General features: G+C 40.9%; 1 long non-coding RNA gene across 1 annotated transcript; it reads left to right on the forward strand.

The window, feature by feature from the left end:
- Positions 1–636: 636 nt before the first annotated feature.
- On the forward strand, positions 637–4,335 carry LOC111931614 (uncharacterized). Its single transcript, XR_002865688.2, has 3 exons — positions 637–770; positions 3,422–3,544; positions 4,033–4,335. It is a non-coding gene; the product is annotated as an uncharacterized LOC111931614 (long non-coding RNA).
- Positions 4,336–18,368: the final 14,033 nt, after the last annotated feature.

Raw genomic sequence — 18,368 nt, forward strand, 5'->3', positions numbered from 1 at the left:
TGGTAATCAAATTCTTTTTTGTCTGTTTATGTTCTTTATTTATGGAGGAGCATTACCAGCATGAGTAATTCAGCTGGGCTGGGACAGAGTAGTCAGGCAGGATGAGAAGGAATGACAGATAGGAATAATTGGTACAACAAATTGGCACATTCCAGCTCCAGTTCAGGCTATGCTGAGATCAAGTCCATGCATCCCAAATTTACCCAGAAGCTGAGTATCCCTGACTAACATCATCCTGAGGAACAAGAAAAGAAGTGTGAAGCTGTTCCTGTTTGCACCTGACCAGGCATAATATGGATTCTTAGATTACTCAGGCAGAACCAGCCTTTAAATCACACTGTCCACCGTGGCTGGGGGACACAGGTGGCCTTGGAATATCAGCTGCCCCTGCAGCAGGATTCTCTCCCTGGAAATGTGGTCAAACAACTCCAACACTTTGCAAGGCTATGAGTGGTGGGCTGAGAGGGGCATTGTGTGCTGCTTGTGGTGTTGAATTGTGTTAAGATCAGTCTGGCTTATCTTGATAGAGAGGTAAAGATGTGGCAGATTAGGTGAAATATTGTCTAAAATTGCTAAGCTGACCCAGCTGACCTGGAGACATGTGACAGATGCCAGTCCTATAAAGGCCCAGTCCACTTTCCCTAGAGTAGGTTCTTTAACATATTCCTCCTTGGAGTGCTCAGAGATTCCTCCCTTGGGTTTTGGGGACAGTCCCCAGGGACACCCCTCAAGGCTGAGTGAAAGAGATTTGCCTGTGATCATTGGTCTGGGTGAGTTACATCAACCTCTGAGAATTCTTTCTTTTTGCTTGTTTTAATGTAATTGCTTTAATATTGCTTTGCTATTGTGCACTACCCAATCTTATACTATAATAATAGTTTTAGCTTTTATACTGTGTAATAAATAATTCTGATTGAGTTCTTTTTGTCTAATCATTTATCATAATAAGCAATTCATTTTTATATAAACAGATCTGATTTGCCATCATTAATCCTGCAGGACAAAGTGACTTAAACCATTGACCAAGTCTGGGTCTAAGACTGGATCCAGCCACCCTCAGGCTCCCCTTGGAGGAGGAATTTAGAAATCCAAGGGGGTCCTTTCTGCACCTTATGACTAACCAGGAGCTTCTCTCAAGCTTTGAAGCTCCCTCTCCACCCACGACAGCCCCTCCTCACTGTTCCCTTCTGCTGCCAAACAATCATTGAAGAGACTAAAAACTTCTCTGCCCCAAGCAAGCTCAGGAAAGGAAAAAATCAACATTTCTGTCTTGCTTGCAGTGACACAAAGTGTTATTTCTCTTCCATCACAGGGAGTTAAAAAGGAGAAGGATGCACAGGAGCTGTGGTACCTCCTCTGCCTGGCCCTGGCTCTGAGTGAGCATCAGGGATGCAGACACAGACTGGAGTTCCCCATATTTGCTTCTCTGCAATTCTCACTCCTTTGACCCTTTATGCCTGGATATAGATATAGCCCTGGCAAGTTTCCCAGGTTACAGATGTCTCATCTTCCTCAAGTCTTAGAGAGAATGTTTGAAGAACAGAATTTCACAGTGGACTGGTATTTGTAATACAAACACCAGGCAATAATCGTATTTATATATTTATATACACACACATATCCACTGCAACAAATTCTGCTCAGCTGAACAGCAGGTTCTGTTTACCAGCTCAAATGTGGAGCTCAGCTGCAGCACCGGTCATGCTCCCACACCCGAGAGATGAATATCAAGTGTTCGATATTCTTTGTGTCCTGCTTTTTTGTCTCTGAGAAGAAGGATGTTTATGTTCTACTATAATCAAAATAAGTTCAAGACTCCTAACAAACCTGAAAAGGTGATCGAAATATGTAACAGAAACTAAGAAATAGCATAATGAACACTTAATTCCAGCAGAAGAAAAGAACAAAGCACACATCTCTTTCTTTCTGCATATGGAACTACAGAAATGTGCAGAACTTGCGTTGTCTACTTAAAAAAAATGTTTATTATCTACAATCCTGCATTTCCCAGAATGGTTTGGGTTGGAAGGGACATTGAAGCTCATCTCATTCCACCCCTGCCATGGTCAGGGACACCTTCCACTATCCCAGGCTGCTCCAAGCCCCAAAAGTCCAACCTGGCCTTGGGCACTTCCAGGGATCCAGGGGCAGCCACAGCTGCTCTGGGCACCCTGTGCCAGGGCCTGCCCACCCTCCCAGGGAACAATCCCTTCCCAATATCCCATCCATCCCTGCCCTCTGGCACTGGGAAGCCATTTCCCCTTATCCTGTCACTTAAGGTTCTTGTGATAAGTCCCTCTCCAACTCTCTTGGGAGCCCTTCAGGTTACTTCAAACTGTCTTTGGAGGCTTGGCAAAGTTCAATAATACCTACCACTAGTAGCAATAATATCAATAACCTCAAACTTCCATCATGAATAGTATGAACCAATGAAAGCAGTCTCAAATATTTAATGTTTGCTGGGAAAACCTTCCCCAGAAGATCATTAACAAAATGTTAATCTCCACTTAATGCTTTACAACATCAGCCATTAATAAATTATGTGTACATCAGGAATTAACTTATTTAATTAATATTATTTAGCATAATTGTCTCAAATGACACATGCCATTCCCAAATATTTTCAGCAAGGGACTTCTTTTTTTTTGTTGAGGGGGTGAGTTTTTCAATAAGGTTGGTTTGCTACTGTTGGTTGGTGCTTTGAGGTTTGGGGTTTTTTTGTTTGTTTTTTGGGGGATTTTTTGTTGGTTGGGGTTTTTTAGGCTTGGGATGGGAACACAGATATCCACACTTTTGGAGTGCAACCAGCCCATCTGATGGATTCTGTAATTTCTAATGCTAGAAATTCTTTGGCATGAACAATTTTCACAAATTGATCTGTATTTAGCTAGGATAGCAACGACAGAAAGCACATCTATTTTAGAATGAAATTCCAAGTGCCATCAAGAGCTGTCTTTGAGGAAGATGAGCCAAACCAGCTCCAGGTCTCATCATGCCACACATATGATTCTCATTCCTGAATATTACTCTTCTCTGCTAAAGCAGACACAGATTTGAAAATAAAACTCACTTCTGGTGACAAAGACTGCCACCAGAAAAAAGCTTAATTAATGCCTATTCCCAACTCACAAGGTGTTTGAAGCCTTCCTGGTTGTGGGAGGCCTCAAGAAAGCCCTTTAGCCCATCTTGCTAATCAGGAAATCAAAATTTTTTTTCAATAATTCTCATTACTAGGAGGGAAGACTTCTTTAGCTAGGGACCTCTCCTCACAGACTAGATTGGCCTCAGTTGTTCCACAGAGGATTCATGGCTCTGTGTGCTGAAAACAATGCAATTGATGCAATTAACACATTTAAATTGAGCTCTAATTTTTTAAGATACTTCAAGTAACACATTCTAATTTAGCTCTGATTTTTTTTAGGTTACATCAAGCAACAGCAATGCCACATCTGAGGCTTAGGACCTGAAATACACCATTCCTCTGGTTGCCACAGCAAGTCCCAAGCAGCGGGGAATTACAGCAGCTGGGAATTCTGCCATGGAGGTGAGGAAAGGTTCACCTGGGGTTGATCCCAGCTCCCACCCACTGGCCAGGCAGTAGCTCAGAACCTGTCAGTTCAGCTCACTGCTGAAGCTCCTGCAGCCCTCCATGCACACACTGTGGGGTTCCAGGCATCTGTGGAGTGGTTATTCCCCACCACACCGGTGGAGCAGAGCTTTTCCTGACACCTCAAAACACACAGAAGGGCTCCTCTTGCTTTTGTACCCACAAAACAGCCCATGGTTGAAGAATTGTCCTAAACCGTTCCAGGTCTAAACAATTTGGCCACTGCACACAACAGGAGGAACAAATTAGGACAGCTCCAAGATTAATTTTTGCATGTCATTATTAATAGCAAGCAATGCTGGCAGTTACTCACTGCAGCCTGTGGGGAAAATTTCTCTTGGGCAATAACTCCAGACATTGCTGAAAAATCTGAAACATTGCACACAGCATGAAAATATTGAACTTGCCTCTCTTTCTGCAAACAGACTAAAAGGAATTATCAAGGACTCCACTGGTGAGAAACAACAGTTTGTGATATACAATGCCACAGAACACCAGGTAGTAACAACAGAAGAAAAGGAAATCTGCTGTTTGCTTTCACTGCTTGCAGACTCAGAAGTTGCTGGTGAGAAAAAGTGCTGACAATTTTGGCATTGGGTTTGTCCACAATGGAAATTCTCATTAAAATAATAAAACTCAGAACAGAGAATCCCAGAATTGCTGAGGCTGGAAAAGCCCTCCAGGATCACCAAGTCCAAGCTGTGCCTGATCCCCACCTTGTCCCCAGCACTGAGTGCCACGTCCAGCCCTTCCCTGGACACCTCCAGGCATGGGGACTCCAAAGCTCCCTGGGCAGCCCCTGCCAAGGCCTGAGCTCCCTTGCCATGGAGAAATTCCTCCTGCTGTCCAAGCTGAGCCTCCCCTGGCACAGCTTGAGGCCGTTTCCCCTTGTCCTGTCCCTGTTCCCTGGCAGCAGAGCCCGACCCCCCCTGGCTGTCCCCTCCTGTCAGAAAAACACTGAGGAAGCCAACAGAGCAAGCAGCTGGACAGAGATGTCCAACAGCATGCTCCAGGAAGAAGCGAACGAGAGGCTGGCTATGGGAAAGCTCTAAGCATTGAAAAAACAAAACAAAAAAACCAAAAAACATAACCCTTTGACTTTATCAATACTGGGAGCAAGGGACAGAACAATACAGAGCAATGCCATCTAAATTTACTGAAAATTTTCCCCACTGTTAAATCAGAACATAAAATGTATTACTTTTTATAGAAAAGTATGGCTCAATGTCCTCTAAATGATCTTTCAAATAAAAATAAAATTTAAAAAAATAAAATTAAAAAGCCTGTTCTAGAAGAGGACTTGTCACTCATTACATTCAGCTCTCTGAAATTCTTCCTGGCTGAAAATTACTATAAAAATGATACAATATGGGGGTTTTGGTGACTTATAACAAGACAATAACTTTACTTTTCAGACAGGTGAGAACAATTTTCCTATCTTTGCTGCAACATTCCTGCAGTAAACAGAAATTTTCAGCAGCATGCACTCGGCATAAAAAGCAAAATCATCCAATAAAACCAGACATCTAACAACAGAAGTGGTGGAGTATTAATTCTTTCATGCAAAGGTATGAAAGAGACTTTTGCCTACCAAAATTTTAATTTCAAACAACCAGCAGTGGAAATTTTGTGGACTAACAGATGTTTAACAGATCATAAAAACCAGCCATACTTTATTGCCATCAAAACCATCAGTGCTTGAAAAGGTGCTTCCACAAGGAAGCATTCTCCCCAGATGTGCCCAGGGAATGACTTTTTAGGTAATGGTGGAGGTTAAAACCCACCTCTGTCACTGCAATCCCAAATCCCACTGCCTGGGACACGGACAAGCAGTTAGGGAGAAGCACATTTACCCTGAAGGCATCACTGCAGGGGCAGCTACAGAGCACCAAAGGTGTCCCCGGATCCACATTTATAAACTGTTGTCATGGAGTTACTTTACCTTTAAGGGAGTTGAACTGCCTGGAGTCTTTTCTCCTGACCAATTATCGGTCACTGCTGAGAATTGACAGCAGTTTAGGCCATTGAAAAGTGGGATCAACTTGTGAACCCTACCTTAAAGTGTAAAAGCAGAGCTCTCTGGGTTCTCTTTGTTTCCTGGCTGTGGAGGGTGGCGGAGCTCCAGGCCTCCCGTCCCTGCCCAGGCCATGTTGGGAGATTTGAAGCCTTGAGAGGCAATGAGAAAACTGTTTTCTGGTGAAGCTCACAGAAACAGATGAAGAAGACTTTTTTTGCCTTTGAATAACTTATCCTTAAGAATGCCATCCCTAGACTCATGGCCCATACACACTTCAGAGTGATGTGAAAATGGGAGGAGTGAACTCTAATAATAGCAGCTCTGAGCAGCTAACATTAGGGCAATGGAAAACTATAACAAAAATAGTTTTCTTGTGAGAAACTCCATAAATTAACAGGAAGAAACTTCTGTTTCCCTACAGAGACTGGTGAAAAGACTGTAGCAAGAATTGGGACTGTTTTAACCATCAGAATTCCAAGGTTTTTGTCTCTGTTGTCATGTGAACAAGGGAATAGTGGGTAGATAGGGGATGGAAAGGTTTTTCTGGAAGTTTATTCTGGTGTTCTTATTATTGTAGTTTGTCAATAAACTTTCTTTTTTTTCTTTTAAGTTTTACACCTGTTTTGCTCTTGTTCTAATCCATATCTCACAGCAAAAAATAGGTAATTTTCTTAGTTATTGGTTTAAAACCACGACAACTGTGAAGTCGGTATTAACTTGATGTCCTATGGAATCATCTGTGCCAACCTCCCTGGTTTAACGCAGCAGTTAAAACACAGAACTCACACTGGCCAGAAGGATAAATTACACTTGTAAACTTGGTCCTTGGGATCCATGAGATCAAACACACATCCTGGGCCAGGCTCTTCCCACACGAAGAACACATCAAGGCAGGGAGAGAAATCTGTAATCTAGTGCTGAGTTAACCAGGTTTGGGTGAAAAAGAGAGCAGAAATATTCCCATTCAATGTCTGTACTTCCAAACAGAGACAATCAGCAGCCTGCCAAACAGAGCCCGAAAGGGTGGCAGGGCCAGGGCCTCTCTGCCTCTTGGAACCTTTTCCTGAGCAGTCTCAACCCTAAGGTTGTCAAAATGATTGCAAGGCAGATGCTCCTGCCGCAGAAATCCCCCAGGTTACCTGGCTCTGCATTCTCAGGCCTCCTGCTAGACAAGAGTCACACTCAAAGGAGATCTGGAACCATTCCAAATGCATTCCCTCTCTCCTGGGAGCAGCTCTATGAGGTCCCACAGCACTGGCCATAAGGACCCTTCTTGGCCTAATTAGGATTTTGACATTACTGACAACATCAGACTTTGATCATCACATCACCGGAGCAGGGTTTCAGGACTTGTCAAAGGGAGGTAGTGACACTCACCCTGAGAAATATATTTTTCAGAAAACATTAAGCATAAACCTTACATTGACTTCCATGGCACTAAACCAGCTGCATTGGCAGGAGAGAAAACAGTCAAAGACAGAGTGTTAGAGCTGGGGCTCTAACAGCATCCTCTTTGCCCTCAAAACTCATTAAATCCATTTTTAAAATTTCTACCTTTCTGTCAGTTGAGGTTGGAATGGTCCAATGTATTCAAAATCTATCAGTGTGAGGGGGAGAAATGAAAAAAGGTAAGGACAACAGGAGGCTGCATGATCACATAAGTTGTATTTCCACAGAAATAATAAACCAGGAGACCATGAGGGAGGAAAAACAGACCCCAGGGAAATAGACTGGACAGAAATCATCCTATTAAATCAGTTTTGTTACGAACAGGGTGAGCTTGAGGCCTGTTGATGTCTGCGACCTATGCTATGGACTTATCTGAAATTGAACCTGTACAGCTGAAAGAATAAATTTGAATCTAGTGGTTTGCCAGTCAAAAGAAATCACATTTTTTTGGCTTCGGATCCCAATGAACTTATATTGTTCGCTGTCAAGTTATACAGAAAAAAAATACATCAGAAGTCTGACAAAATTAGATAAGATCTTTAGGTCTCAATTAATGCTCAACTGAAATTTTTTCCGAAGCTTTATTGGCCTGATTTTTACATCAAATAACCTATGACATGGAACTGAAAATTCAAAAGAAATGGTAAAATAATTCCATGACTTGGTGTTATGCCAAGCATATCAGTACAGCAGCAAGGATAAGAAGTCAGACTTCCCCAATCCAGACAAATCAAATCCTCTTCTTTTTTAGCTCTCAGATGGAAGCCAAACTCCCCTTTCAGAGGAAAAAAGTGTTGCTACCACACACATAAATTAATGGTCATCCTCAGTCTGCTCCAGATTCCCCACACTGAAGCTTTCAAGGAAATGATCAACTTGCCTTATCATGAGCACCTTCCTGCTCCAAAGGCTGAAAAGAAGAACAACTATTGGAAAACATAAAACAAAACCAAAAGAAGTAGTATTATATCCTAAAACTAATGAATGCTCCCTTTCTTTTAATTGAGACATCTCTCTTCACCTTGCAACAAAAAAATCCTCAAAACACCCAGATTGAAGGAAAAGCTAAAAGGAAAAGCAAAGGAAAAATCCCAAATTTTTAATCATGGATCCATAGACCTCAGAAGAAATAGCATGAAATGTAGCAATAGTTTATTGTTACTTTCTTCCCCCTTTCTTCATGCTTCACTAAGCACATGCACAGAGCTTGTTTTACTAAAAAAAAAGGAAAAATAAAAATACCAAAAGACCAACAATAAAACATGCTGAGTTTTCAGGAGATTTATATACTTCTGTTTCACTGATTTTGACAATGTTTCCTATAAAAAGGGGCACAGATTATAGAAAAGGCCTCTAGGGCTTACCAAAATGACTCATCCTACTTGGTTAATAACTAGTAATTATTATAACAGATATAATAATAATAACCACAATAATAATAGTAATAATAGCAATAACAACAGCAATAATAAATAATAATAATATTCTTTCAACCTGTCTGTCTACAAATACTGAAGAGAGCCTATCAAGCTCCTCAAAAGAATAAACAAATCAGGTTGCAAAAGACAACAAACACACTTTCAGCACTTCCTTTTTGACAAAGTATCAGTTTAGCAAACACACCTTTTAACAGTTATTCTACCAAAACAATAAATGATTGCTAATATCTGTGTCTATATAAATGCCCTAAGAGCAGATTTAACAAAAAAGCAAGCAAAACCCATTTTTTTCCTCCATGAAAAAAGGCTGCAATCTTTAGGATGACACAAGTGACAAGAAATGGTGCAGGAGGTTATGTGGGTTTTAATGGGGATCATCATTCTAAAGCAGCCAAAATGGAGCTGAAGTCATTTAAGAGCCCAGTAAAACAGGAGGAAAACGCCAGTGATGGACCAGTCAAACACAGCTGTGACCTGTAAAACATCACCAGGGCAGAAAGGGTTTGTGTTGGCTTTCCCCAGGGAGCTGATGATAAACACCTCATCAGGTGTTACAACCTTTCCCAAAGTTAACTCTGGGAAAGTGTCCCTTCTGTCTCTCCCTAAGTCCTGCCACATTGCTAACATCTGGACAATACACACATATTTCCAAAACAAAGGCAGGTTCAGAACATTGCAAACTCAGATTTATTTGGGAAAAATTATGTCCAAGTGCTGCAGCAGTTTAAATTGCAGTTCTCCAAAATGCAAACATTCACCCAAAGCAGAGCTCTGCCAAAGAGCCTTTAAGCCTAATTAAAGAAATTGCTGGGATACTACCTCTGATGCTACCTGGCCTTCTATGCAACTCACCTCTGTTTTATTACAGTGTCCTCTGCAAGGGAACCAAACTATCCTGCTTGGCTCCTAATTCCATTTTGATTTCTAATTTTGAAAACCCAGTTTAAGACAATTCTTTGGTTCAGCTATGCTGTTGGGTCTGCGTTCATGCACATTCCCTGCAGAAAGATCATGGCTTCATGAGCTTTTTAATTTTCTAGAGGTTAGTATTCTTCTCCTCTGTATGGCCATGCAGGCATTTTACCAAATTAAAAATAAAGATATAAGTATGTGTAATGAACACAGGAATGATTTTCTTGTAGGGAAAAGGACACTTTTCCTAGATAACAATTTTTTGTCTTGTACTGTCAACAGAACAACCTGGGGTGCTCAGATGAGAAGGCTCCCTCATGGCACCCCTCCAACAAAAACACTGGAGCCTCAGCTCCACTCCATGCCCTCTTCAAGGGTGAGTGAGGAAAAGGGAAAGAGCCTGTGTCCCCATGCTGACCTAAGGCTGTTTCAGACTAGAATCTGGGAGAAGGAGCACAAACAGCCCTTCAAGGCAGTTCTGGGCCTGAAAAAGGCTGAGAAGAAGGGTCAGGAAACAACATAGCAGAGAAAAAGGACTTACACTGGAGAAGTATGGAGTAAACTTTTCAAATGAGCAATGATGTTGATGAGAAACAGAAATTAATTGAGTTAGGGAGAGTTCTGTCATGGTTGTAACAGAGATCCAAGTGCCTCCCCTCTATGGGCCTCTATTCTGCCAGGAGACACTTTCTGTCTCCTCATGAGGAATGGGTGAGGATCCCACCACTAACACACTGGAACTGCCAAAACCCCATTCCCATGTCCCCCTTTGAGCCAGTGCCATGGCCAGAGGGCAGTGCTCAAACAGCCCAACCTTCAGTGCCACCATTTCCATGAAACTCATCTGTCTCCTGAAACTGAGACCTCTCACTATCCCAATTCCTCCATCAAACCAATCCAAATCCCCACTCCTACCACAAAAACCTTGGCAGACTCCATCCTTTCCCCACCCATCTCCCAATAATTTCAAAGATGCCTTTTTGGTCTTCTTTCTGCCCAGTGTGACCAAAATCCACCTGAAGTCCTACATATTCCTTGCCCTTCCCTAAGAGAAGTCTCCAGCCTTTGAAAGATGGGGTTTGGACCAGAACAGAATTCATCTGCTCTCCAGCAGAACTTTGGTCAAAGCTTTTAGGCACAAATGCACAAAATTCCTTTCCTGATGCACACTGCATCATGTCATACATTCCATTTTAGGGCTCCAGGAATGTACAGACCTTGCTCTCAGTTTCAGTTTAGGTACCAACATCTGCTACAATCGTATTTTCATTCATCATTCCAACTTCCTCTTCATTTTATTCATACTTTAAGTGAAAAAGGAGACATTTGGTGTTATCTTGACAAACTCGTTTGTTTTAATGTTTGGATTTAATTTTTGGGAGCTTCCCCTTTTTGACTTAGGACAAGGCCTTTGCTATGACAGCACTGGATCGCAAAATTATTTAGTGTGGAGAAGACCTCTTAGGTCATCAATGCCAACAATTAACCTAACACTGCCAAAATTTATTTTCTTTAAGCAAATAAACACTCTTAGCCATTTCCCAGGGATGCTCCTCTTTATTCCTTTTAAATTCATATTTTCTTTAAAGATCACTGGCAATTAATATATGACCAAAAACGCTGCACAAGGATTACTAACATGGGTAAAGAATGAGGCTGGGGAGAAAGAATGCTCAGTCTTTAGCTGTTTTACACTGCAGGGCTGCAGTTAGAATTTGCCCATCAAAAATGGATGGTGTTGTGCCTGTGGGCTGCAATTCTCAGCTAAACTGAGTAAAGAAAGTGATTTTACTTTTGAATCAAGATTTTAATGCATTATTTTTCCATTCTTTAGTAAGAAGGAGCAGCCTTGTGAAGCAGTACATCTTCTATAATTTCTTTTTTCAAAAGAGATGAGAAAGATCAGGAAGGCCCCTGGACTTCAGTCTACATTTCCACAGCTGTTGGCAAGTTGTGATCTTGATGACATAAAAAAAATAAAACAATTTCCTCACAGCGACTTCCTCAGTAACAAACAACAACACCAAAGCATTATTTTCACTATATTCATCAGTTTTCTGGTTCTTCACTTGTGTACTGTGAAAAGAACCTCCAAACACCTAAGTAAAGGATATAGTAGGAAAAGATTTGATGGTGAAAGATATCTCAGCATTTCAGCATTGCTGGGACAGTGTTAGAAGCAAAAGTCTCAGATCGCAGATGACATCTCTGTGTTTGAATAATTCATTCTCTTTCCATGTGCTCTTTTAAGTTGATGTCAGATTCACAAAAACGTGAACAAACTGGAGTAGCAGCTCACTGTGCACCAGTGCCACTGCAACACAGACCTGGTGTTATTAGATTGACTATTAAGGTCTTAGGTTACACCTCTGGAAAACCCATTTTCCATCTAGATAATATCTAATATTAAACCTAAGAATGCTGAAGCCCTCCTTCTACAAATATTCAGCATAAGCTGCTGCCCCGAGTTCAATTTCTCAACTAGCCAGCAGCTTTTCTACAGTTTTTCTCAGTGTTGGAAAAGGGGTGCAGATATCTAATTATTATACCCACATTCCTAAATTTTGACACCTTCAAAACACACAATGCTTGGAGTGATTGTTCTTCATTTAAAAATAAGGCAGTTCAAAGTACTTCAAAATAGTTACACCCTCAAAATTATCAGTCAAATATCACTGGAAAGATCCATTACATTATTCTTATTTTATAATCTTAAATGCCTTGGACAGCTTTCCCCCAAAAAATAAGAAAATCAGTGTGGAGTTTGAAAAGGCTGTCAATAGCACAAAACAAAAGGTGAGAACAAATGGCCCAGGAAGCATCCCAGGATGTGTGCTCAGATTTATGTCATGCAACCCATTTCCAAGCTAACCCAGAAAGAGGATGGGATGGTGAGACAGCAAATTTTGCATCAGAATATCATTTGAATTTCCACACACTTGGAGCTGAACCACATAAAATCCCTCAAGTTTCTACTTAAACCCTCAAGGATATCAGAAATGGGGACAATTGTTGACAGCTGTGACGGGCTGCCAGTGGCACCATCGGGAAGGGAAGGGAAAAGGAAGGGAAGGGAAAAGGAGCACCCATTGGGTAGAAGATTCACCCATTTTTCTCAGCAAATCTTTCAGCTTTCCCCCTGACAGACATCCCTGAAGCCCTAAAATCCTAACCAGCTGCAAGAACACTTGGCTGGATGACTTGATCAAGACTAAGATCTATCTTTGCTCAAGCACAAGATGCTGCCCTTGTTTTTAAGTTGCAGTGGGGTTGATTTGCCCCTGTGAAAGCCGGCCCAAGGAGCACAGCCCTGAGATCCAGTAGTGTTTTGTCTTGCAGATTTCAGATTTAGCTTCTAAACTAACACTGAATTGACAAGGCTCAAAATACCTTTTAAAGAATGAAAGAAATTATTCTCTTTTTTTTATTCATAGAATCCTGGACTGGGCTGGAAAGGACCTTAAAGCCCATCTCATTCCACCCCCTGTCACGGGCAGGAACACCTCCCACCATCCCAGGCTCCTCCAAGCCCCATCCAGCCTGGCCTTGGACACTTCCAGGGATCCAGGGGCAGACACAATTTTTCTTACTCTACTCTTACAATGAATTCAAAGCAAAATTTTCCCCTCAAGCTAAGGCTCCTCACTACATCTCTGGGACACAGAATGTTTGCTGTCAGAATCCAGAATAAAACCCATGTATACTCCTGGCTTTATTTTGCAGTTTTACATTCCACAGCCTTTATTAAAATAATGACAAATACATTAAAATAATGACAATGCTAAAAGGAAAGACTATTTGCTAGCAAGCCAGACAAGAGGTTTGTCCCTTCAAGGAACAGATGTGTAGAGAGCAGGAACATTCCTGATCTGCATCCATGGAGGCTGCACTTACTATGCTTCTCAGCACAAACACATCTACTATAATATATGTATATATAATCTATAACATATATAAAATATATAACAATAATATAGCAAAATTATAACAACAATATAACATAACACAATGTAATATAACACAATGTAATATAACACAATATAACACAACACAATGTAACGTAACGTAACATAACATAATCGTGGGGATCAGCCAGCAGTTTTCACTGGAGAGACCTTGAAAGTGATCAAGTTCAACCATCATCACCCCTAAACCATGTCCTCAGGTACCTGATACATCCTGATACCTCTTGACACCTCCAGAGATAGTGACTCCACCACTGAACTGGGAAACTCATTCCAATGCCTGATTCGTCTTTCAGAGAATTTTTTTCCCTAGTATCTAATCTTGGCAACCTCCACATCATCTTTTCTTCGGAAAGGAAGAAGGACTTCATACATCCAAAGCAAGCTAAGCTCTGTGATCTACTTACCCTGAAGACATCCCTTCTTCCTGCCCTTTTCCCTGGAGACACTGATTTATGAGAAAACAAACTAAGTATTTCTCACATTCCAGGAAAAGCACTCCTCCAGCTTGAAATCATGGCATTAAATTAGCATTTATATATTGTAGTACCTTTTTTTTTAAAAAAAAAATTTAACCATGTCACACTCACAGCCAGTTCTGTAAAAAAAATCTGCTGCAGTCCATATCACTAAAAAAGACTCATGCCCAAACTTTCTAATGCCAAGCCCTTCCAAGATAAAAGGCAACAGGAATAAAACTACTCTTCAATGCTGATCACAATACAGGATGCTATAGTTATTCAGATTTATATCGGGATATCTAAAAATATATAAATACAACTCATTACTGTTATAAAATAAAAAGGTGACCCTTTTTGTATCTTTACCAAATGCCTAAACTCTATCAACATTAATAGAACATTATCTTTTTTTTTTTCATTTATACTAAACAAACACCAAGATAACACAGGTGTGATACCACAACATGAATAAAAAAAAAATAATGCAAATCCCAGTATTAACCCAGTTAGATCCTGCTTTAAGCAGGCAGATTTAACACTGGACACCCACACTATGAAACATTTAAAGAGTACAAGAAACACAGTTCAACCCAACATCCCAAAATCTGACGCCCCAATCTCATATTTTGTTCCAAGGCAAGACTATTTAGTGTCTGGAATTTTTCACTGAGAAAAAAGGAGGAGGACAAAGCTTCACACTTGTAAATCTAGGAAACACTGGATAACGGCATTTTCACGTGAGCCTTTCTCTCAGACAGTCTTTACATAAAGCCTCTGCAGTTTATCTAAGTCTTTCCAACTCAGAGGCATAATTTGGCCATTTGGAAGCAAACCCAAATAATCAGCAGACCAAAAAAATCGTATCATATGAACATAAATGCACACATAGCCAGGAAAGGCTTCTCCTTCAGAGGGTGCTGGCACTGCCCAGGCTCCCCAGGGAATGGGCCTGAGGCTGCCAGAGCTCCAGGAGTGTTTGGACAGCGCTGCCAGGGATGCACAGGCTGGGATTGCTGGGGGGTCTGGCCAGGAACAGGGGCTGGACTGGGTGATCCTGGTCAGTTCCTCCCAGCTTAGGATACTCCAGTATTCTGTGATTCTAGAAATGATGCCAGAACTGGTTTGGGTCATGTCTGCCCTCAGCCCCATGCATTCCTCAGGTATGTTTATGTTAAAGTATAAATCAGTGCCTTCTCTTGAAGTAGCGACTTCACAAAGTAATAAAGCTTCCTAATAAATCAATACTTTGTTGCACATACCAAAATTTACTGCTCTTAGACTGGGCTGACAGAGGAAAATAAAGATTTCTCTGCAGCTGAAACATGTTCCAGTACAAATGAAATTAAGAGCTACAGTTTAAGTTCATTATACAGCATTTCACTTGCAAAACTCTGCCTGCCCTTTTTTCTTCAATTAATTCTGGATTACATGCTAATCAGAAGTGTTAACACCCTTTTGTTCAGAAAATCAGGAGGCACCGAAAGAACATTCCAACATATTTCATTCCTTCTTCAGCAATTATCATGTAATAATTAACTTCAAGAAGCAGTTACATGTCTCATTACAAATCATTCAGACACCAGATTGCCACACTCCTATTTCTGTGCATTTCTTTTCCCTTTCTTCCTTGCAATTTTGTCACATAATCCACTGCCCAAGAAATTTATTATGACATTTTCCTTTACTTCTGTATAAAGATGCATAACAGGAGACTGACTTTTTTTTTTTACTTTTTAGGATCCTCTACCTTCAGAGAAAGCCTAGTGGTGAATGAAAAAGTTGCCTAAGAGAATGGAATCTAAAAATCACCAGAGGTTTGCCAAGATGTAAACAGGAACAAAATAAAAACAGAAATGCAGAGCTATAAGGGACCTTCAGTTATTTCTTCCTCTTTAGAAGCAGGATAAGATATATCCAAAAAAAACACCAACCCACAAATATTTGTCCAACACGCTGTTTGAAAACACTGATAGCAGAGGTCCCACAGTCATGATCCTTCACTTCCATGCTTAGCTCTGCCAACACCCAAACCCCTTTATCTCTTGACCCCTTACTTCTCCACCTGCTATTTCTTTCTTTGCCAAAACAACAGAGCCTTCCAGGACAGCCTTACATCTCTAATTTCTCCTCTTTTCCCTCTCATTAGTACACACAATTCTTCCAGATTTTCTAGATTTATCAGACTCTTGGCTGACATCTGGCTTTGGCAGCTGCCGGACCATTGACTTCCATGAGTTTTCATTCACTGGATCTCCAAAGGTTGTTGTCTCAAACCGAGGCCTGGCAGCCACTCCCCAATCACATTTCAGTGGATTGTGTTTGCCAGACTTCAGTGCCCTGCTCAGATCCCTCTTGCATTCCAGCCTGCTTATTTCAGGCTACTCTTAACTGGGGAAAATCCTCCTGATGTGGAAGCCACATCCTCGAAACACTTCCATCTCTTTCTTCTTCAACATTCAGTGTTCAAAAAAAGCAGATTCCACTAGGAATGGCATTAATTAAAAAGCTGAACAGGACTTGATCAGCAAAAAGACAACCTTCCTTCCATCTGGATTGTGCATGATGAACTTGTGAGAACTGCTCTGAACACCTTCCAAAACTGCAGGTTTGGAGGAGAGCCGAGACCAGTTTCCATGCTCCAGTGGTTTTCCACTCCATACTTCCTTGCCACCAGCCAAGATCCACTAAGTCCTCCCCATTCTCTCATTACATTATAAGAGTATGGGAGGAGAAAAAACTTTTCTGTCAATTCTAAAGCTTCAGTGCTTGAAAACTCCTGAATTTATGAATATTAGAAAATTCTGGGGATACTGGAAACAAGCCAAAGAATAAAATAAGCAATGCTTAGTAGGGAAGATAAATAATCCCATCTGCCAGCCTGAATTGCTCACACCTTTTTTATGTCATTCATCACAAATATTAGACATGACAAACTATTCAGGCCAGCTTTAGAAGCTCAAAACCCAAAAATGGTTGGGAAGGGAAAAACCCCAGCTGCAGAACATTAGGCTTATAAGAATTATTCAGATCAACAGGGTTAGGTCAAAGTTATTCTTCTTACCTTAGGAACTACCAGAAGCAAATCCCAAACTGAGAGAGTACTCAAGATGTTCCTAAGGGCTACAGAAGGATTATCTTAAAAATCAGAGGAAGGAGGACTCAAGGAATCAGAGATTAGTAAGTTTAACTTTGCTTGCAAGAAAGACACCAGAACACGTTATTAATCAATTTAGAGATACCTAGGGGGTAATAAATGAGCAGCAAACAGCCAGCATGAATTTGTCAAGTGCAAATTATGTCAAACCAACCTCATTTCCATCTCTGAAAGACTAACCAAGGCATTAATACGAAAGGACTTCTCTAAGGCCTCTACCAGTTTTCTTTAGGAAATGTGAGCTAAGTTCTTCAATTAGGTGAAAAGGCACAAGAGTAGATCTTAAAATGTTCTTTCAGTCTGAAGGATGTTTCAAGTACAGTTCTGAAGTGACACATCCTATGTTCTCTACTATCTTCACTAATGATTTAGAGAATGAATTCTAGAGGAGATTTACAAAAATATGCAGAAGATGATGATGAAAAGGGTAAAAATAGCTCTGAAAAACAAGACAAAAATTTGAAGCTATCTTGAGAAACTGGAAGAGAAATTCAAAACTCTGATCCAACAAGCCAGGAGAGGTTATTGAGGGTGGAGTTCAGGTAAAACTTTCAGTGCTTAGGGGCCAGCACAGACCCAGCATGAGGCACCTGGGGAGTTCACAAATCTCTTCCATCAGAGAAAATTTAGGCAAACATCTGTCAGTGTCTGTGTTCTTGCCTCGGGACAGGGAGGCCAAGCATGCTGAACTCCCCAAGAGCCTTCCAGCCCTAACTCAGGTAACTCTCCGTGCTACAGGAGGACCTGGTTCCAAGAAAGAGAATACACCAGGGGAATGTCTTCAGGGACTCACTTGCTTTTACAGGAGAAGCCAGCTAAGCCCCAGCTTGCCAAGCACAGCAATTCCTGAACTGATACCCAAAGGAAAAATGCAGGGAACAGGGATCAGCAGCATCACTGAAAATGCCTGTCTTGATTAAAGCTTTTACTCTGTAACTTCTAACAACAGAAATGTTATAATATATATAATATTGTATAGGGCAATATTAAAGTACTGAACACATTGTAGAAGTAGCTACAAGATTTTTTTTTTTTGTTTCTTCTGTAACTGCTAGAAACACAAGTTCTTCCTCCTTTTTACTCAGGAAAATATGGAAGACAGTAAAGATGCTCTCGTAGTGCACTGTGTGATTAATAATAATAATAGTAATCATAAGAGTATCTCAAAATAAAGATTGAAAACACTGCATTTTGATAATTCACTACACCTTGAGGAGTTCATCTATAAAGAAAACCAAACAAAAAAATAAAATCTCAATACTTCATTGAGTTCCCTCCTCAATCCCAACAAGTTTGGGTTGATTTCTAAGCCCTTATTAGCACCCACATGTAGTCTGGTTGAGTGCTATTCTTACCTTCAGATG

The sequence above is a fragment of the Cyanistes caeruleus genome, chromosome 8 (assembly GCF_971803275.1).
Source record: "Cyanistes caeruleus chromosome 8, bCyaCae1.hap1.1, whole genome shotgun sequence".
Lineage (NCBI taxonomy): Eukaryota > Metazoa > Chordata > Aves > Passeriformes > Paridae > Cyanistes > Cyanistes caeruleus.